Genomic DNA, 22365 nt, shown 5'->3' on the forward strand with positions numbered 1-22365 from the left:
GTTTTCTCAACTGATAATTTTTATTTACTATGTGATATTCTCTGATCAATGTGAAGGTAAATAAGATAAAGATCCTAATCTGAAGAGCTTTCTATGAAAATATATTCATGAATTATTGTAGTATAAATTAGAAAGTGGGAAGCACATGAAAAATTAGGCAGCTAAATTACTTCCTGGTCTCTGTTAAAGATATTATTTCCTGCTAGGGTCATGTGATATTCCCTCATATTTATATAATAGAATTCCATCTCTAACCAGACCCAATCTTGGACTTCAGTGTTGAAACAAGCCATGGAAGTACTTATAACATACTCAGCTATTTGGGGACATTTAACACAGACCACATGTTCACTTCCTATTAACCAAGTTTATTCCATAATGATTTTGTGTCATGATATTTTTATCAAACCATCTTCAATTGATCATTTCCATCAACAATCCCTGTTCATGTCAATTGATATGAACCATATTTGAAACAGACTTAAAGTTTAAAGGAGCACTAGCAAAGACCATGAAACTTGTCAAAGACTTACTTTTTTCACATATGATTTTTTAATATTACCAGCATATAACTTAGAAATGAGAAAGAGTGAAGAAGCAGTTCAAAAATCAGTAATAGCTTTCATTTTATTCAACTTCAGGGAAGAGAAATTGGATTTAATTTTGTCTGCTCTTGGGATATAAGTTTTCATGCATAAGATTTATTATTATAAGAAATGGGTTACTAGACTATGGCAAAAATTATTAAGATATCCCCTTCCAGATATTGTACTGCTATTTTAGAATAATAATTTGTGATATTTATTTTCCCCCTTTAAAAAATAATAGAAAAATAATTTCTAGTATGAAAAACATAATTATAATATCTTAAAATATTTAAAATTTATAAATCCATGATGAGAAATATTGACAAAGTGGTAAAAAGCAAAACAACTTGAAAGCATATGTAATGTTCATTGAAATTTATTTTTATTTCAGAATTATTATATTAAAATTGATATGGTAGTACAAATTCACCAGAGAAACTTTCCAAATACTATTTTCTCTTGTTCTTTTTTCCCAAATTTTCAGATATAGAAGTTTCAATAGTCTCTCTATAGCACAAGTTTCAGACTGATTTCTAATTTTGTTTTAGTGGAGAAAATGTATTTAGGATCAAGAAAATTTAGTTATCCTTATAAAGATAGGATTTGCCTGTAACTTTCTATATGACCTTAAGCAAGATCTGACTTCCAATTTTGTCCATTTATTTGTATTTGTGAACATGGATGTTTTTATCATTCAGTTCATTATCTTTTTAATTGTGTGCATATTGAATTATAGAACACTGAAGGAAAATCCACTAAGAACAGTAGTATATAAAATATTATTTCTTCATTATATAATTAAATATATGTGTGCATGTATGTTCACAGATAAGCTACATTTCACTGTGCTTAAAGGTTTTCCTTTAAGCATTAATTCTAACAAGCAGAAATAATATTTTCATAACATATCTCTTTAACATGTCAATTTCATGATAAAATGTCTCCTGTAATAAAATTTCAGAACATAAAACTACTAACTTGTTTTAGTCAGATTTCCATCACTATGACCAAAATACCTTACAAAAACAATTTAGATAATTAATAGTTCATGGTATCATTTTCTCTTAAATTTCTACAAATATATAACAATTTTTATTATTTGCTTATTCTATTAATTGCAGGAAGCTTCATTTTTAAAAAATTACCTGGGGCACTAAAAACAGTAGACCATCATTGGCAAACTAAATAGTTTCTCTTGTCGCTCTTGGCACCTCCAACTCTTTACTGAATGCTGAATATTTTGCCAGGTATCCCATGTTGATCCACGAAGAGTCACAATATTAAAATTGAGTTTTTGTCCACGTATTCTGATTAACCTTTTTTTTTTTTTTTTTTTTTTTTTTTTTTGCATTTCCAGGTCCTTGTATGTTTTTTATAATATAAATAGGAAAAAATGCATTTATAGAGCCATGTACATTATGTAAGTGCAGTAATATTTTGAAAATACAAATAAGTTTTTAAATATTTGTGGTATTTACTAAAAAATATTTAATTTATTATCTGATTAAATAATGTATTGATATATGTTTAAACTATCGCTGAATTATTGGAAATAAATAACTACAAAATATATTCATTATTATTTGAGATTAAGTATAGTCACCACAAACATGGAAATCTTGTTCTTGGGGGAAATACAAGTCTAATTTTCTGAGGACCTTTAGCACCATTTTCATCAACAGATCACAACATAACCTTGTATTATGTGTTTATTTATAAGCAAGTCACTTAATGTATATCATTGATGAATTAATAGTGAACTAGTTGCCTAAACTGTTACAACTCACTCGGGTACAAAGATTACGTAACACATACATATTCTCTATATGGTACAATTCACTCACATAAAAATACTATATAACACACATATATATTTTCTATATGGCACATCACCCTTTTGCATACAAACAATAGACAACTTCAAAACAATAATAAAAAGTGTGAAAAATAGTACTAAACTGAAAAATGATATTTATTTAATGTAGTGAAGCTGAAATAAGAATGGCAGAGTGTTACAGCATTACCTCTACTGAAAAGTTGCTTATTGGGTGGCTGGAATTTCCTGCTGCCTTGTGTATTCATTTTTCAGTTTACAAATAAAACTTTATGTATAAGCACATTACCCAATTTATAATCCATCAAAACTGAAGCTTGACTACATTTATTTATATTTATTTGCATTTATTGAATTATTTAATATTTCTATTTATTTAATCATAAATGCTTGAAAATAAAGATTATCAATATGTATTGTAAAAATTCAAATGATTTTAAAAATGGGATTCTCCAAAATATTAATTTAAAAATTTTAATATAAATCAAGATAGATTATTGTAATAATAACAAAAACAATTGTTATTATAATAATTTATTAGCAACTAACTGCTAATCTGTTTAGATTTTGTTAACTATTATCAACTCTCAGATATTTTTCATTATCATATATATTTTCTTCACAGCTTTACACCAATCACTATTGGAACAATTATGCTACTGTAGTAAATCTCCATTTACTCTACAATGTGTTTTAATCAAAACAAATTAAAAACTGCATTTTGTACATGATCTGTCAACATAATGAAATTCTCTAATTTATTGATAGTTTTGGTTACACAGGGCTGTCTTTTTTATAATAGAGATTATCAAATTGTTCTACAAAGATTTTTATCAATTTATCTTCTACTTTCATTGAATAAAGTATCTTTCAATGCTTCATACTTCCAAGATTTTAAAAATAAATCATCTATTAGAGATAGGTAGAAAGGTATCTGTTTTTGATTTTATGATTACTATTAATGATTACCATGTAAAATATGACTCTGAACAACAAAACTCAGAATTACCAGATGTTGAATTAACAAATTAAAAAAATGCTATGAGTAATGTATATTTGAACTGTCTATATAGAAGCCAGGCGGTATGTTCTCAAATGAAGGATAAATCGAGCTTGTAACTTTGCACCAGCAAACAGCTTTTCATGACATGCATTAAAAGTACCCAACCAGGAAAAAGAAAGAAAGAAATACACAATCAGGGATTAGCTGAAGAAACAGGGACTACACATCCCCCAAACAGTGATACACAGAGAAAATTTTCATATGAAAACCATAAATTACTAAATGCATTTAATGTAAAATTATTTAAAAATCAGACATGTTTTCTTTAAGGAAATTTTAAAATTTTAATAATGTTGTATGTTATGCTATTAATAAGCATAGAACTCTGCCACATCAACTTATTAGTTTTATGGTCCCAGGTCTACTTCTCACCTGCTGTCTTAAAGACAGGAAGGCAGCAGGTTGTCTGGGGGTACTGTCTGTAGGTTTTCTGGGGCTGTTCTAAATCAGATCCCTAATTTGAATTATCTATATAGAAGCCAGGTGGTATTAACAGGTATTAACAGTGGCCTGGAGTGGTTGTCATATTGGAGCAGGATGGACCCCTCCCCACCCCTGCACTATATCTAGGACTCTCTGGGGTCCCGTGCAATGATAGAGGAGAAGCCTGTTCTGTGATCAGGTACTGGAAAACTCTGCCCTGTCAACGAGGATCCCAGGGAGAACCCCCATGCTCTGCCTGTGCTCACTGCAGACTGTGGCTTGCACCCTCTCCCTCCCGGCTTCCAGCACTATCCTGTGAAGTCAATGATCCTGCCACCTGCACCTGTCAGGAGTCTTGTGATGGTGCTCTGTGCTCAGGAAGGATTTGCAGCCAGACCCTACCACAAGGGATGTGGGGGGGCCTGGGCTGAGGCCAGTGAGCAGAGCCACAGGGAGCTGGGAGTGGGCCATAGGGGGCTCACAGCAAGGACAAGCTTTCCCTTGCTGTCTCCTGGTGCAGGATTGTGATGCTCTGTGCAGGGACTGGGCACAGGTCCTGAGAGGAGCTGAAGACCTCACTGAAGCTGCCGGGGAAGGACAAGGAGTCTCAGCTGCATGCTCTGACCTCCAGCTGGCCTCAGCTCTACTCCATCCAAGAGTAAGATCTGATCTGAGACACAACTGTCCCTTTAACAGGCTAACGTATCCTGCCTCGGTAGGTACTTCAGCCAACAGCAGCAGTGACTCATGTCCAGCCCTCCAGACACTTAAGTCAGTGACAGCCCATCTCACTCCGCCACCAATCATGAATGCTTACATGGCCCTGAGTGACTGGCAGGAATGCTGGCAGGGGACACTGGCACACAAATCCTGGGAGGCTGACTGCTGGAACAGGAGAAGGAAATCAGTGACCAATAACAGTAACAGCACACAAGGGCAGACACACAGAATGTTCATGGAGGCCCTCATGGGAACTCCAGCTTCACATGGGGAAAATGAGGCACAGTTCCACATTGTTCTTCAGGTTCCCAAATATGTTTTCCCTAATTTATCTATGGTACCCACATTTGCAGGATCCAAAATGGGACAAAGGATCTAACCACAGATTTTCCTTCACAGGCTTATGATGGTATAAAATAAACCAAGAGGCTGCATCTGAAATGGAGCTGGTCACTGGAACCACTCCCTACTCTCCTGGGCAGGCTGGTTAGCTCACTGAGGAGAGAAGTGGTTCCACAAGCCATGCAGTTTGAGTTCCACCCACTGGGACTGAGTTGCTGTTGGCCAGATCCAACAGCACCAGTTCTGCTCATGCTATTGCTCATGTTTCTCCTCTGTGGCCTTGTTTCTTTTCTTGGCCTGCAGAACCAGGCATTGCAGACCTGGGCCTTGGAACTCTTCCTGGTGGCCCATGCAGGGGCCGGATCTGACCGCAGTGAATGCCTCCAATGCACCAGTTCCTGCAGTAGGGGCTCTCCTTCCACAATACTAGGGGCAGGCACTTCCCCATTTCAGATAAGAAACTAGTCTGAGCTCCAATGATTTACCCAATGTCAAAACCCCAAGTCCAGGGTCCCTCTGATACCTAATAAAGCAAAAGAGCCTGAGTATTGTCCAGAGATGGGATAAGGAACAAGGGTGTACTTATCTTTCTGGCCTGGCTTGAGGCTGCACTCAACAGAGGGTGGATGGATCTCACTTCCTGACAAGGTCTTTGTGTGAAGGAAAGACTGCAGGTAGGCAGCTAAGATGGCCAAAATGAGGGCTCCCTAGGCTCATAGACATTCTGGGCATTCCCATCTGTTCCCTCCATGGCCAATAACATGGACACTCCTGTGTTTCAAGGCAGGTAGTCATTGTCAGAACCAGCTGGATTTATATGGCCTACATCCATTCCTGCTGGCTAAAGAGCAGATAATGAAAAAACAGCCATCACTGACCAACAGAAATGAAGAAGAGGCAAAAATCTGTATTCAAGCCAAGATAGCCACCACAGGGTTGGCCACACTGTGACTGTGGAGACTGCAGAGTCCAGACAGGAAAAAAAGTGGGAATGAGAAGAGAAGTGTGTAGATCTTTTCCAGCTTTCCTGGTTCCAGCATGCATCTGGGGTAAGTCTGGTGTAAAACATTCCTGGTGGCTGGGTCCACCCACCCCAGAGGCCCAATGAGCATTGGCAGCCCTGGCTGCAAACTGCATGGGCTGTATGTGCCTCTAGCCTCACGACGCCCTGCCAGCCTCCCAGAGCTGATCAGGGGAAGTATCCTGTGGGCAGTCCTGTCCCTGGAAGGTGGGCGTGAGGCCATGGTGCATGCCCAGAAACTTTCAGCACAGGTCACAAGCTGCAGTGGAGGTGAACATCTTAGCTGCCTGTTCAGCCCGAACCCTACAACCAGGCATTTCACAGTCCTCAGTGCACCAATCTGCTTCCTGTCACCTTGGTAGCCATCTGAGCCTTCCACATAACCTGATGTCTTCCACTTGAGCCCTATCCTCTCCCACCTGACTCAGCCCCTGCTGCACCATTCCTATTCTACATGAGATGCTGTGAGGCTGTTGTGGGGAAGACCACCGCCCAGCCTTCCCAGCTCTGCTCACCAGCTGAGTAAAGATGCCTATGCCCCAGTCTACCTCAGCACATTCATTCCTTCCAGACTAGGGACTCAACACCAATCTGGGGCCCTCAACTGAGGTAAGAGGCAGGTAGGCTCCTTTGATGGAGTTGCCATGTCTAGAGTGTACTAACAGCTCACGGGGTGTGGCTTTACACCTGTCCAAACAGTCTGCAAAATCAGTCAAAACCAACACACCTGGTGAATGCTGGCTCCAAGGCCCCTGGACTCAGCAGAGGGTCCATCTCTCTCTGTGCCCTGTGGGGAGTGCTTGCTGGTGGGCCTCAGGGAAGGAAGCTGTAACAGAGGAAGTCAGACCCACATGGCACCAGCTGGTTCTGCATGGACATTCACCATGCCCTCCGTGGTCACTCAGTGTTTACTAGTCCACTAGAGGACATAAGCCATTTAAATATAATTGGGGATCAGTGATATATTTTTGAAATTTAACAATCTATTTGCATGCTTAATACATATATGAATATTTAAAATAAAACTTGCTTATCAGTGTTTGTGAAGCATAATTTGGTTTTTAAGAATTTATTTTTTCAAAATAAGCAGTAATTCGAACATAAGAGTACAAAAATATAACATCAACCAAATATTATGAAGATTAAAAAGCTCACCATTTGTTTTTACAAATTCAATTTTTAAAGGAAAGTATTTTTCTTTAAAGATGGATACAATATCTTTATCTTTTTTTTACGTAATGCTGAGGATCGAACCCAGTGCCTCACATGTGTGAGGCAAGTGCTGTTATTCTGAGCTATAACCCCAGCTCATTTTTACAAATTCTGAAGGAAAAAAGTAATTTTGAAATAGTAAATAACAAAAAGAATGTTGAAACTACTCTTTAGCTTTCAAAGACGCAATTACTGACTTTGGCAAGTTTTATGCCAAATACAATGATAGTACCATTCACATTGTATGATTTATCATTTTACAAGTTTCTGTGTTGGGGATTCGACCCAGGGCTGCATGCATGCTAGGTAGTAAACTAACAATGAGCTATACCTCAGCTCCTAATATTAACTTTTTTCTTCCCACTGAGCTAACACAGTCCATTAATGAACTGCATTTTCACTTTCACACAAACTATTTAAAGAGCTGCAACAAGTGGGGGAGTGAGTAGGAACAGGTGCCCCTTAGTAGCCAAGACCCCTGGGAGAGGTTTCCTGAACCAGGGCAGGGGAAGGAGCACTATGCCACCAATCTCCAGGCACCGACTCTCTACCTGCACACACACAGAAAGTCAGCAGCTCCTCATACTTGAATGCACCACATGCTTAACAAAGATAGTACGTCATCTTCACAAGGAATGAAAGCTTTCTGGAACATGGACAGCAGAGAGCCTGGAGTGACCAGCGCTGTGCTGAGACCCCAGGGATGAGACAGGACAGGCTGAAGCTGAGGGAGGCCTGAAGGGGCCTTGGCCAGGCCGTGTTGACCTGCACAGCCCTGGTGCCCAGGCTCGAGTGTGAGGACATACCTACCTGGTCAGGCAAGACAGGCCCTTCCACTCAGCCCCCACCCACTGGTATGTGCACCAAGGTCTCCTTCCTGTGGTAGGGAAGACCCCAGGGCTCCTACTGCTGCTCCCTATATCTCCCCTTTTTACTCTGGGGTGAGACCCCTGAATCCCTCTACTCACTTGATAGGCACTGGCCCAACACAATGATGCCACAGGATGACCTTGCAGGAAGTGAGGCAGCTGAGTCCATCAATAGCTCTGGGTCAACTGTCTTGGGCCAAAGTGGTCACTCAGTCATGGTCCTGGAGGGGCAGGGACTAGGGTGGTGCTAAACTGCAAGGGCCATGCTAGCTTTTGCACGGGGTACTTCCTGTAGCTATATTCCCCTCTCTCCAAGGTGGGACTAGACTCTAGGCAGAGGCCTCTGGAAAACATTCACACTAGGAGTGGGGACTTTGTCCAGGCCAGTGGTGGGGAGGAAGTCCTGATCCTTGAGGGCTGGGTCATGATAATCAACTCAGATAACTGAGATTTGTGGGAAGGTGGCTGTCACAGAAGTGTAGTAGTTCTAGAAAACTAACTGCAGGGAATCAGGTCTTAGGCCCAAGCCAGTGAAGGATGGTGGGCATGGATGTATGTAATGAATGGTTCTCCTGGTGGCCATGGTGGCTGGACAGAGGGATATGGTGGGGCAGGATGGGAAGGAGGGTAAGTGGGTGGTCAGGGTCATTTCCAACTGAACAGCCAGCCCAGCAGAACCACGCCAGCCACAGTCATGCCCATCAGGAAACAATGGTTGAAGTGCTCCTGGCCCTTCCAGCTATTCACTGCCACATTATTCCCATGGAGTTCCACAAAAGTATCCCAGCCACCATTGTCCTGGACCCAAGTCTCTAGGTGATCATTCAGGTAAGTGGCCATCCAACTGGGGATCTGACTCTCCAGTGCCTGCATCTCCTTGTCTATGCTTTCCACACACAGTGTTCCTCCAAAGGAGAAAAAGGCCACAATGCGACCCCAGCTTACCGCATCCTGGAAGAGTCCCTTCACTACCTGTTCAAAGGTCTGATGTGCTGTCTCCAGGGTGAGGTGAGCTTGGACGTCATGTCACTGAATGCCTCCCAGTACCGCAGTTGAAACTTGTCGCCTGCCTCCCTCAGTGCTTGCTTTACTGCTGCCATGGGGATCTCCTCTGGGCATCCAAACTCCTATTATGGCCAGGAGCTCCACTCTCCATGGGGCTGTCCACCAGATTCCAGGATGGGTTGCCATTGATGGCACTGGTGGGCTCCACCTCTGATTCAGTCCCTCCTGGGCCTTCAATGTTGTTCTCTTCCACATGGCTAAACTGACTCCAGCTGTCTCCTTTCTGCGAAAGCTTCTAGGACAGAAATTCAACCATTAGTTCCATGTTGCTCTGAGATATTTTTAAAATAGAGATGGGCTCAACAAGTCCATTGTCCAAAACACATGCTAACTCACTGAGTCTGGTATCTACTTAATGATTCTCTTGTAATATCAAAAGCCAAGATAAGTTTCTGAAGAGAAAGAAAGAGCTTCAGGAAAAAAAAAAAAATAGTAATACTCATGTCATTTATCCTACAACATCTCACTCCCCCTTCAGTATCCAAACTGGTTTATTTATGGCTCTGAATCATCCCTTTGGTCTCTTTCACCCTGGCCCTGGCCACCCCCTTTTCTCTGAAATCCCTTCCTCAGAAAGTCACCCCCATGGGCAGTCTGCCCCCATACACCACCTACATTCCATCCAGTTCAGGTGACAGCAGGCAGGTGCAGCCAGCCCTGGAAGATCTTTTGTGTCATAGGTCAGGAGAGGAGGTGGTGGACAGGTTACTGTTAACTCAGCCAGTGGCTGGCAAAAACAAAAACAACAACAACAAACATCTTCAGCCTGAGGGATCATGTGACCTGGTAGGCTAGGAACCCAAAAGGTGACACAGGAATTCTAAAGTTCAGGAATATGCCTCCTAGCTAGCTTCCTCCTCTCTGTATCACCAGGATGGAGAAGGACCTCTCTGCAGCCTCCAGCCATTAGGGAGCCCAGCCAGGCCCCTTGGGCCCCCTGTTGCACTGGAGTCAGGAGAACTCTCCCAGGCTGGCTGGCATGGGTTCAGTACAGTTTTTTTTCCCTCTCCTATTTAAATACCAGTCCTGGGTAAGCCTTCTCAATTGATCTCAGGTTATTGATGAGTGATGCATGGAGAGGGAATATGCCTTGATCTGTGATCTGCCTTTGAAAAGGGCACCACTGGGCCTTTAGGGAAGACTGAATGCAAGAGGCTCCACACATATCATTGGTCTTTGAATTCCCCCAAAGGCCCTGGATATGGAGGTGGGGGATTGCCAGGTCCTCCATTCTCCATCCAGACATAATGGCTCCTGGCACCCTTCACCAAAGAGGGGCTGAGAGGGAGGTGCTGTGCCTCTTCTCTGGACAGTAAGAGGGTTTGAGGCCTGCTTGAGGCCCCCTACAGCAAAGAACATGTTTTCATGGGAAGAGGTACAACAAAGGTTCATGGAGCCCCAGGGAGGGCTTTTGCCCATAATCTGGGGATGCACATCTCCCACACTGATGGTGGGCGGGCTACTGTGTTGGGTCTTCTTACACCTACTCCTAATATTAACTTTTAAATTATTCTGTGCATTTTAGCTAATATTGATTGATATATCAGTGGTAGTTTTCAGTTTCTTATGTTTTAAGACACTTAAAAGTGTCTTTAATAAGCATATGCACCAATAGTGTAATTGAAACAACTTATAAGATCAAGAAGCCAAAAAGTGAAGAAATCTATATTACCAAGGCAGATTCCCAGATTTTCTGTTTATTTCTTTCTCTATGCTTCTACTGCATGCATTTTGCATATATTTCTATTATAAAACTTGCTCTATCGCACCACTGTGCTTGGCCCACCCCTCAATTTTTACCAGAGAAATATAATCATGTGTGCAAAGATCTGTATGTGAATGTTGTTAGCAGCTTTATTTGTAAGAGCCAAAAATTAGAAAAAACTCAAAAGGCTATAGACAAGTGAAGGAATACATTTTCACTCTGGTACATCCATACAATACAATACCACTAAGACAAAAAGGAATAAACTATTAATATATAGGCCAACTTGGATAAATATCATAATAATCATGCTCAGTTGCAAAAGTTACACACAATGTCTACATGCTGTAGGCTTTCATTTAGTTAAAACACTAGAAAATGCAAAATAATTTATGGCAACAGAGAACAGATCAGTTGCTGCTTTGGTGTTGGTGGAGTGGAGGGTAGCAAGGCATTACAAATAGGCTAGAGAAATGTTTGGGATAATAATCAAGGGGTTCCTTATAAATGTAGCAATATTTTATGGGTATATACATATATCAAATTTACCAAATTGCACACTCCTAAATATGTGAAGTTTATTTTATGTCAATTATATTTCAACAAATACATCTTTAGAAAATACAAGGGGAAGAAAAGAAATGTTTCCTGTATACTTAATTTAAAATTCCCAGTAGAATACTGGAAGTAATGAAACAAAGAAGCAAAGCTGATAAAACAGAAATACCAATGTGTTCACAAACTGCCATAAATAAGAAATAATGGACATCTCTTGGTTTTTCTACCATTTGCCTTTGCTTCAATAGAATCAGAAGGGCTTAAATTCTGAAATCTTGAATGCTTACATTGTTATAGACTAAAGCTTATATGACCACCAAATTAGGTTTGAACCTAAACATGACAGGAAGGTCTTGTGGGAAAATCTGGGCTCAATGATAAAGTACAGTAGCAGATTAAACGGACACAAAAATGTGGGTGACACATATTTCCCATTTCCACCTTAACAGGCTGGGTAATTTTGTTTTTATTCTATAGCTGTAGATTTTGCCCATAATCCTGGCTATTCATTCCATTCAAATATATGCTATTTGTTCCAAAGAATGTTATAGGATACAATATTGTTAACTTAATGCAAATGCTATCTAAACAACCCTTCAAATCTACCTCTCATTTATGGAAGTTAGTAATGCTTCCTTTGTCTATCATTAATTTATACAAGGGTTTTTTATTAGCATTGTGTGTGTGTGTGTGTGTGTGTGTGTGTGTGTATATATATATATATATATATATATATATATATATATATAGCAGTGTTGCAAAGGATGGATTAAAGGGGGACAAAATTAGATGCAAAAAAAACAGGTTATTTGCAGTCTTCTAGGTTAAACATTATTGAATGTGGAAATGGAAAGAAGTGATTAAGTTCAAGATATAATTTGGAGATTGAAAAATGATAGAATTTGCTGTTGTGCTGAGTATGGGGAATGACTCCTAGTTGCTGGCCTGTGCAAATGAGTAGATGGTGTGTTCTAGTCACTAAAAGACAACGCCAAGAGGGCAATCAAAGTCCAAGAGAGCAATCAAAGTAGGAGGCAATGATGAAGATACTTAAAAATTTGAGATACCATTTAAGCATATAAATTTCATTTCAAAAAAGGTGTATATATGAATCTGGAGCACTGTATCAGAGAGTAAACTGTCCCCTCTAGTCATTTAAATATTACTTGTCCATCAAATACTATCCATTAAATACTTGTCCATTAAATACTATCCACCACCTCCACAAGATGCCACTGACCCATTTTCCCCATTCTTATCTTCCTCTTTGGTGTGTAGTATATATTGATCACTATGTTGCTGAAAAGTTAAGAGATCTTCCTCTTCTCTGGGCACTTTGGGGAGAAGAGTACTTTAACTCTTCAAACTAGTAGGTGCTACTTTAATGAAATTACTGCTTCAATGGTCCTCTAGTCACCCCACACTAATGCATCTCTGTCACCTCACCAGAAGAATTCAAATAGTACTTTTTTGAACATGAAAAGCCTTGGTAGGGAATGTGGAAGGTTTGTTTTCCCTTGTTTAATGAAACATTTACTTATGGGTTCACATTGAAAGTATATACAAGCATATAGTGGATATAAGTTGCTTCTTTTCAACACAGTATCTCTTTTAAATGCATGGTAATAACCAGAAACACTCATGAAAATTATTTTTCCAAATCTTAAACACCAATGCATCCAATTTTATACTTCCTTTAATAATTATTATAAAGGCCTTTTATTTTAAAATTTGGCCTTGGAATGCAGTAACATTGCCAATATACCAACAGGAAATTTGTATTTCAATTTCATATATGAATAATGCAAATTTAAAATGGCCATCCAGTTAGTTTGCTTTTCACATCTCTCCTAAGACCAGTTTATTTCCTAGATGAAAGAAAGTTATATTTCCATAATTTTAGCCTAATGTTAAATTAAACTGTTCACAAGTAGAATGTTTTAAACAATGCTGCTCAGATTTGGAATTTCCAGAGAAAATATTATTTCATATTTATATAGAACTCTCTATGCAGAATAAACTTATATTTGTTAATTATACACCATGATGTGCAACAGTGATATGCTTATAATTTTACAGATATAGTATGCAGTATCTTAATTTTTCTTTTCCTTATCCACACCCAGCCTTGTCCCAGGTCCCAATCTCTGAGAAAACAAAAACAAACAACCCTCTCTACTCCCATTTGTAATTCTATACAACTCTCTTTATATCTCCCTTTGTATCCCTGACCCACACCTCAAGATTTGAACTTCCAAAATATTCAGCCAAAAACATCTTTCTGGAATCAAAGCAAATACATAATGTAGGGGAAATGTGGCATATCTCAGCATAGCCTCCTAGGGTCCTCAACTTCCCTTAATGGAGGATACACAGTTTTCACCTAGTAGATTTCAGTTAGATGAAAGAAACTAAGTTCCCGTGTCACTGCTGTTATACAGTACTATTTTCCTGAAGTTCTAGAAAAACTCTCAATTACTACCCAGGTGAAATACACAAACAATAACACATAGGCTAATATACAGATCAGTCGGATTCCAAGACTGTGTGGTCTTGACACCATTGCAACAAATTCATCCCTAGAAGTGGTCTAGATTTTTATGTTTTATTAAATGTCTTTCCTCTAGTTTCTCAAACAGTAACTGACATATTAAATGGTTAATATTTTCTAATTAAACGAATCTGCTTACATTCTGGATTAAAACCCACAGCACCAAAATTTCCAGGCTGCTTTGTAGAACGCTGAAAAATTCTTAAAATTCAGTTCTTTGCATGGTATATAAGAATCGTGGCACACTGGTTTTGAAACCAGAATTAGACAGGCAGTCAGTATAAATAGGTAAATGGAGACAGGCCATATCAAGGAGGCCAATTTGAGAGATTCTGGAAAATTGGAATCTGCCCCTGAGGTACTGAAATGTTATATCCTTCACAGCCCTTCCTCCACCTTATCAAGGACCTGCCCCTGCTCCAACTTGTTGCTAAGGTAACAAGTCCCACGAATCGCCCCTCCCTACAGGGAGTATACAGTTGTTAATGACTGTGTGCAGAGCTGCCCCATCCTGCCCTTCCCCCTTCAACCCACCTCATTCCCACCCTTTGGCCTTGCCACCAGGTATTCCTGGGCCTAGTCATCTACACCAGAGGAAGAAAGATTAGGGGAAGGAGCAGGAGAATGAAGGAAGCCTAGGGCATATAAAAAGGTAGAACACCTGGCTTCTCAGGATACCAGCTGCGGCCCTTCCTCCCTCTAGGAGAAGTCTGTGTCACCCCTTTATAAATAAACCCAGCTTTAGCAGCTGTACCCTGCCTTTCTGGTTCCTCGACCGCAATGCCTGCGTCACAGATGCAGAAACTGACTACTCCTGAAATCCGCTTTGCCCTTGCACATCTTTGTCTCTGAGCAGGTACTTCTCTGTGCAGGAGCATTACCCTCCAGGTAACTAGGCACTCCTGAAGATGTATTTCAAAGTGTCGCCTGCTCTCTGGAACCTGTCTCCGTGCAGCAGAGTGAATTCCTCACACCCTTGGACTCCAGAAGCCGCACCCGCAGACGTCCCCTCAGCGGCCCACCCTCTGCAGGAGCAGGAGATCTGCCGCGGGGCCTCAGGACATCTGCGGAAGGCCCCGGTGGGTCCTCCATCCCGGCTCAGGGCCCTCCGCCGGCCCGGCCTGAGTCGCCCCGACTCCTGCCACTGAGCACCAGCGGCGTCCTCCCCGTAGGAAGCCTGGCCGCAGCTCCGCCTGCACGAGGGACACGGACAGCGCGTCAGCCTCGCGGGCTCCGACTGGCAGCGCCCAGCGCCTTCCCTTCCCTCCCGCGGGACCCAGGACCCCGGGCCGGGCGGGCTCCAGGCGCCCCGGCCCCTTCGTGCCCCGGCCCTCCGCCTCCCTGGCCCCGCCGCTGCCCGTCCCGTCGGCCTCGGGCCCAGGGCCGCGCGTACCTGAGAGCATGGCCCGCTCCTTGTTCACCGCCGTCCGGGCCCTAACTCCTCCATGGCGCCCGCGTCCTCTCCCGGCGCCCGAGAAGGGTCCAGGTCACAGCGCCTCCTCCCCAAGCAGCAGGCTAAGTGAGGCTGCGCCACCGGGAGACACGGTCCTGGCCAGCGTCGGGCGGGCCAGCGGCTGCCTGAGCCTCCCCGGGGGACCGGCGTGCCACCTGGAGCCCTGTGGAGGGCAGGACACCCCCCCCGCATCGCCGAGCCCCGTGGCCAGGGGCATCTGCAGAGCAGAGATGGGCTAGGCAGAGGTGATATGGCCTCAGGGCCACACTTCCAAAAGCCACGTACCAACTCAGTGTACCTCCCGCAAAACCCCATCAGTACATGAATTCATCTGGAAGAATGAGAGACCAGATTAACCCTGTAATCCTGAGCAAGAAAACCCATGCCGGCAGCATCCCAATGCCGGTCAGAGAGCCAAAGAAGAAAGGAAGAGAGATCTACTGATTTTTGATGAATATGATACATTATTTCTCTGTGTATTGAGGTTTACTACCACTAAATCAGCATAGTTTCTCCCAATATAAATAGTTAGTAGCTTAATCTATATAAAAATGTTATTGTATGTGTACTTTTAAAACACATGATTTTTAATCTACAAATCATAACTGCATACATATCAGATCAAATACTGTGTTTTGACAGAGTGACAATGTGGAATGATTACATCAAGCTGATTAACATATCCATCACTTCGCTCATCCTTTTTTATGAAATGATGTTCTTAGTTACTTTAAGATATATAGTACACCAGGTTGATTATGTCCTCCCAGCTGTGTAATTTCAAAACTTAATCTTTCTAACTGAAACTTTGTACATTTTGATCAGCAATTCCCCTGCCTCCTCCTTTCATTGTTTCATGTTAATATAGATTTTCATGATTAGAAAAACTTTCATAGTTGACATATAGGCTTCTATTGTTCTTTTCTACAAGGATCTCAATCATAAATTCTCTTAACAAAGTGTTGACTGTTAATTGGTACTAATTCTATGCAGTCATCACTGAATTCAAGATCTGAAGACGCTCCAAAGAGGATCAAGTTTCAAAGATGGGATTTTAGGAAGAAGGTCCCAGTGCAATGCTATAAGAGAAACGACATATTGGCACTTATGTTTTAAAATCACTTGTTGTCTATGATGATCTGCATTTCGTGCAGTTTTCTAAATGGCATATGGTAATCATTTTCAAGTAATTGTTGGATATCAAAAATATAGAATGATACTGTACCAGCAACATTCACATCTGTTTGTTTTTTTTCTGAATAAAACAATGCATACTGATTTGTTATAGATATTTTGTACTGTGAAAACATTAATTATGTCACAAAATAATTATTAACTTCTTTTTATATCTGTGCACTTTTATTATATTGTGCACAGTTAGCCCTCTGCATCCAGAGGTTTTTGTCTGTGCAGACTGGACCAACAAGAGATCATAAATAATCAGATAATTTGTATTAAACACATGCAGATTTGTTTCTAATTCCCTAAATAATATCAATTTAATAACTACTTGCATAGCATTTACATGGCATTAGGTATTATAAGTAATATAGAAATGATTTAAATTATATAAGAAGATGTATACCTGAGAGTTTGGATATCTCATGGGGGTTATTGAATCAATCCCTCTTGGATGCTGACGGATAACTATGTATATAAATTAAACTTTGCCTTCTCTTGTTAAATGGCATATTCAGAAGAAAGCAAAGTGAATGCAATTGGGAGGGAGAAAAATGGAGAAGGAGGAGAAGTAATAAGAGAAGAGGAAGAACAAGAGGAAATAGTATAAAAACAAATAAACATATGAAAACAAATGCATATATGCTGTGGTTGATTTTTCCCAGCTTTCTCTTCAATGCTTTTGTCAAGTGAATATACATAGTGGCCTGAGTGTGGTTTTTCCTCAGGGTGGCTGTGTTTCTCTAGCATGAGTCTCTTGATATTCTGGATCCATTTCTAGGTTTAATAGTACAGAATGCATTTTCTTCATATTGCATGGCCTCTAAATGAAACTGACTATTTTTATCTAGGGTTGTAACAAAGGTAAAGCTATTAGTTACTGACTGAGTGACCTCTGAGGAATTTTCATGTATCACATTACTATTTTTTTATTTAAATATGATTTTTACTTCACCTCCTTCAAATTTCACATATGAGCTTCAGACCTATGAAGATCACCCTGTTCAAATTTGATCACAGTCCTGACTCCTACTTGATACACTCACAATTTTCATTTCCTCATGTATTTTTCTTTCTTAATTTGCACTTATAATTTTCTAATGTCTTACATAATTTGCTTATTTATTATATCATGCTTATCATTTAAGTATGCCCTTAGCAATTGCGAACTTCATGTGTGAATATTTGTTGTCTGTTAAAGAATGTTTCCAAACAGCTAAAGAAGAAGCTGGCTCCTAGGGGAAATTAATATTTGCTGAATTAATGCATGAATAGATATTCAAAACTGATATCAGCAGCTGTATGAGAGAGCTTTAACTGAAAGTGATCTAGTTCTTAGATTTAGGCTTAATGCAAAGGCTAACATAGATATTAGCATACCAAAATAATGCCTTCTCTAATAGCTAATAAAACAATTGCAATAAAGCTAATCATTTTTAATTTTTAATGAATAGGACATGATAAACTATTTTCCTATTTTTAAGAACTCTGCATAGTATCCTATGCCAGAAGCTCATGCAAAATTAAATCTAATAAATAGTAGAGATTGCAAAATACAGAGAAAATTGCACTAAGAAGTTTGTCCATATGGGCATTAATAATGCACACACATTTTATTATTATTATTATTATTTTCCTAACATACAAGTAGAAGCCATTATTATAAAACAAATATTTTAAAAATATTTTTTAGTTGCAGATTGTTACAATACTTTTATTTTACCTGAGGATCACACCCTGTACCTCACATGTGCTCTACCACTGTGCTACAATCCAGCCCCTATGAATGAAATCTTATCACTTGAAAAGTGCATTAAAATATTTGAAAAACAAACAAAGAATGGACACCCATTATAAAATTGATTCTTGCTTTTTTATACCTGTGTGAAACCACAATCTGACCAATTTTAAAGGGACAAGTGAAAATCACTAATGATATTTAGACTAATATAAATTAATAATAATTTAATATTTAATGAACTATCTGATAACTTCAAAGCACTTTTAAAAAGGTGAGTAATACCTTTCAAGTTCAAGACTAACAAACATTAATATCAGTGTAAAACACATGGTAATAAAAGTAGGAAATCTCCTTACTTAAAACTAGAGTACAATTGGCTTAAACAGAAATTTAGAGATTTTTGTGACTATTCAGTCAAATTTATGCATTAATTGAAAAGAAAATTTTTACTTAATGCAATAAAAATTATCTAAATATCTTCTATAAAACATAACAAGGAAGTAAAAAAAAACTATCATTAACATGATAAATCAATAAAAGTAGTGAAATTTAAAAGGTAGTAAGTAATGAAGTCTTGCTTTCATGAATGATATTTCCAGTCTTATATAAAGAGATTTAAATGAATGCCCTCCCCTTCCTTCATGTGAGCAAATGCAACCTCTCTGAAGCACAAAATACCAAAAACGCTAGTGCCTTGTCCTTGGACTTTCCAACCACAAAACTCTGAGAAACAAATTATCTGTTGTTTATAATTTATCTTATCTATGGCATTTTTTAATAGTAGCAAGAAAGAACTAACACAATAGTCGTGTGCAGATGTTATCTTAATTTAATTTTCAAAAAACTGAAGTATAGGAGGATTAACTAATTTACTACAGAACTGGACTCTGAACTTCAGGGAGTCTCACCCAGAAAGTAAGTTTTTCATATCTGTAAATTAACAATGAACTGCAGTCTTTTTGAGAAAACAACAGGTAGGCCCAGGATTATATGATATAAGTTTGATTTAGATGACTGCAATCAATGTTCAGTGAAAGAGAAATCAAGGTATTTTAATTATTAGCAAAACTACCTCAAAACCAAAGCATAATTCCAGCAAGATTTGAGTAAGTCCTATTAGGAAATTCTGGTGGTCAGAAGGTTCATTAACATTAGAACCATGAGAAAAACAACAAAAAATGGGAATGAACTCCATTAGGAAGTGAATGGAATAGAAAGAAACTGAAGAAAGAGATACAACAAATAGAAGAAGCAGAAAAATCTCTCCAGGTTGGGTGTAAAGAGAGAGGGATATGCTCTCTGGGATGGATAGAGAGCACTGCTACAAACGTGTCCTGTCTGCTCTGAGATTATAGCCCAGATGATATACTTTGAAATCATGTCTTCTTTTTTATAAAAAGAATTCATCAAGGAGGGAGACTAATGATGTGAGGGAGATCAAAAGTGTTCTTATTTTTAAAAAATTGCACTGTACAGCCCTTATAGGAAATGGTGTAGGAACCAGGCTTGACCAAGTTAGTGACTCAATATTTTGCAGCACCATCTTATGGCTGTTTAAGAAGCAGGTTTGTTAAAATAGGTGCCCAGTGCTTGTAGGCAGATCCCAAGTGCATCTGAACTGTGGACATGTTACATGCAACTAAGGTTCAGGAATGAGTGAACCTGGGGGTGGTGCAGGCTTGTGAGGGAAGAACATGGAAACCATGTGCTTTCAAGAGCTGGGACTTTCCAATCACACATCACTGAAGAAATATTGTTCCCACAAAAGTGAATTATGCCCACTAGGTAAAAACCAAGAAATTCTGCAGAGACATTGTGTGCTGTCATCAAGATCTTTTATTAGCCCAAGAAATGATGCTTTCTTTCTAGTTCCGTAGCTGTATGCATCTATCATTGCAGTTCAGTGTAAACTATGTGTTATGAGCTAGTAGAAATCTAATTAGCAGGAAGAATTTTTTGTGGTGCTGGGGATTGAATCCAGGGTCTTGTGCATGTGAGGCAAGAACTCTACCAACTGCGCTATATCCCTAGTCCAGCAGGGTAAATTTAATAAAGAATGAGAACAAGTATGAGTCTACAGAGGCCCAGCCATCAATTCTCATTGGAGCACAAACCAAATATTAAGCCACTTGTGTCATGAAACAGTGTTTGTGTAGTCATGGGAAACCAAGACAGAGAGACAGAATGCCACCATTTTAATAAAAAACTTTCAATTAGAAAAATATAAGTGACATAAATAATCTAAGTAAAATAGCACAAAAGTAAATAATAGTAAAGTTGGATACATATATTCCTTTTTCCAAGATTTTATTAGCTTTCTCTTTATATCATTCCCCTTGTATTTCTTATTCTTGTTTTTTTATTCCTTCTTTATTTTTCTTGGTGATATTCTTGGCTTGCTGGAAAATATTTAGAGGACTAATTAGATCTTAATCTTCCATGTCCTACATTTTCTACAACTTCATGTCACACTAAAGAATGTGAAGGGTAAGTGTCTCTCTACAGAAGAAATAAGCCTTATTATTCTGCCATCAGTCCTATTATTGACATACAATCTCATGTTTTTTCCAATCATTATTTGAACAGCACAGAAAGTCAGGCTGTGAACAACAGCAGAGTGGATGGAATTTTGTTTGTAACAGGAACAGGTAGTACACAGGTAGATGTTTATCCTGAGATTATGAATGCTGTGGACTGCAACTTAAGATCCCCATTACTGAGCATGGGTCCTCTGCCCCCTGATCACCATTATTTCTTAAACACTTTTAAGGCTTGATGTCTAAAAATTCTGACATACTTTTACCAAAGAACGCTCTGTGATTAGTGGCAGCAGGAAATAATTAAAAGAGTGTGGTTGAAAAGGCATTGATTTGGAACATGACTAGTGTGATGGCCACAGGTTTTCGGCATCATCTAGGGAGCCTGAAAGACCTTGCCAGTAATGACCTTTGACAGTTCTTCACTTCCTTTCTGTAACATGAAATAATTTGTAATTATTTAATTTTGCTTTGTTTTCCAACTAGAATATAAGCTCCAGAGGGGAAGAACCTATGCCCGTTCTGCCTGCTCATCCCCTGTTTCCACAGTGTCTAGAACACAGTGTTCTGGTGTCTGATATAGTGCACGGTCCATAGTCGTTCTCAATCAAACAACTTGTATTAAACAAATGAATCAGATCATGAAGTCCCCCGTCTGCCTCTGCCTAGAGACTTTCCAGGTTCATATAATGGCCAGAGTTTCTGGCCTTTCCTCCTGATTGGGGTATCCTAATGATCCTACCCTGCTGTGGACCTGTGTCGTTGATGATTTTGTGCTTCCAGGGGTAGGAAAACTTGTCAATAATAGATTCACTCTGCCCACCTCTTAAAGGTTAGCTATGCAGACATAGCACTGCAATTAGAGGCATGAGGGCAAGAACATTCTAGGGTGTAACCTGCAAGCTACAAATTCAGCTCATTCTTCTCTACCTCCCTCTACAACCTCATTGTTTGACCAGAAGCTTAAGAAAAAAATGTTAGTAGGAGAACTTTTTTTTTTTCCTCTGCAGTGCCAGTTCTGTAGGTAACCAATAACATGTTCAGAAAAGAAACACAGTGAACTCAACTATATAAAAATTAAGTTAATTTAAAAAAAACTGGGACTGGAAAGGAGGTGATGTCCTTTGTTGGTTAAAATTGCTAGTCACAGAAGTGAACACAGGCATGTCGAGGGTGAAGAGGCTGGAGGAAAAGGGATAGAGCTCTAAAGGACCAGCTGCTCTTTCCTCCTTCTTTCTCCTTTGCCATCTCTGTCCTTGGCTGCAGCTGGCTGATCTCCTTCCTGACACGACTCTCTCTCTCTTTCAGGAAGATGAGACAGGCCGCTGGTGCCTCACAGCACATTCCTTAAGAAGCTTTAAAGATACTCAGAACATCCTGAAATACCTATAGAGTATGTAGCATGATCTTATTTGTAAGGGAAATGGCTAAAATTTTTGAAAACTTTGAGCATTTTTTTTTTCCTTTCTGAGATTCACTTGTAGGGAATTTATAGTTTGCTTTCT

General features: G+C 39.5%; 1 pseudogene; it reads right to left on the reverse strand.

Annotated features, from left to right (window-relative positions):
- Nucleotides 1-8716: 8716 nt before the first annotated feature.
- Nucleotides 8717-14828, reverse strand: LOC107160705 (annotated as a pseudogene).
- Between the last annotated feature and the right edge of the window lie 7537 nt (nucleotides 14829-22365).

This window comes from Marmota marmota, unplaced genomic scaffold (genome assembly GCF_001458135.2).
Source record: "Marmota marmota marmota unplaced genomic scaffold, marMar, whole genome shotgun sequence".
Taxonomy (NCBI): Eukaryota; Metazoa; Chordata; class Mammalia; order Rodentia; family Sciuridae; genus Marmota; species Marmota marmota.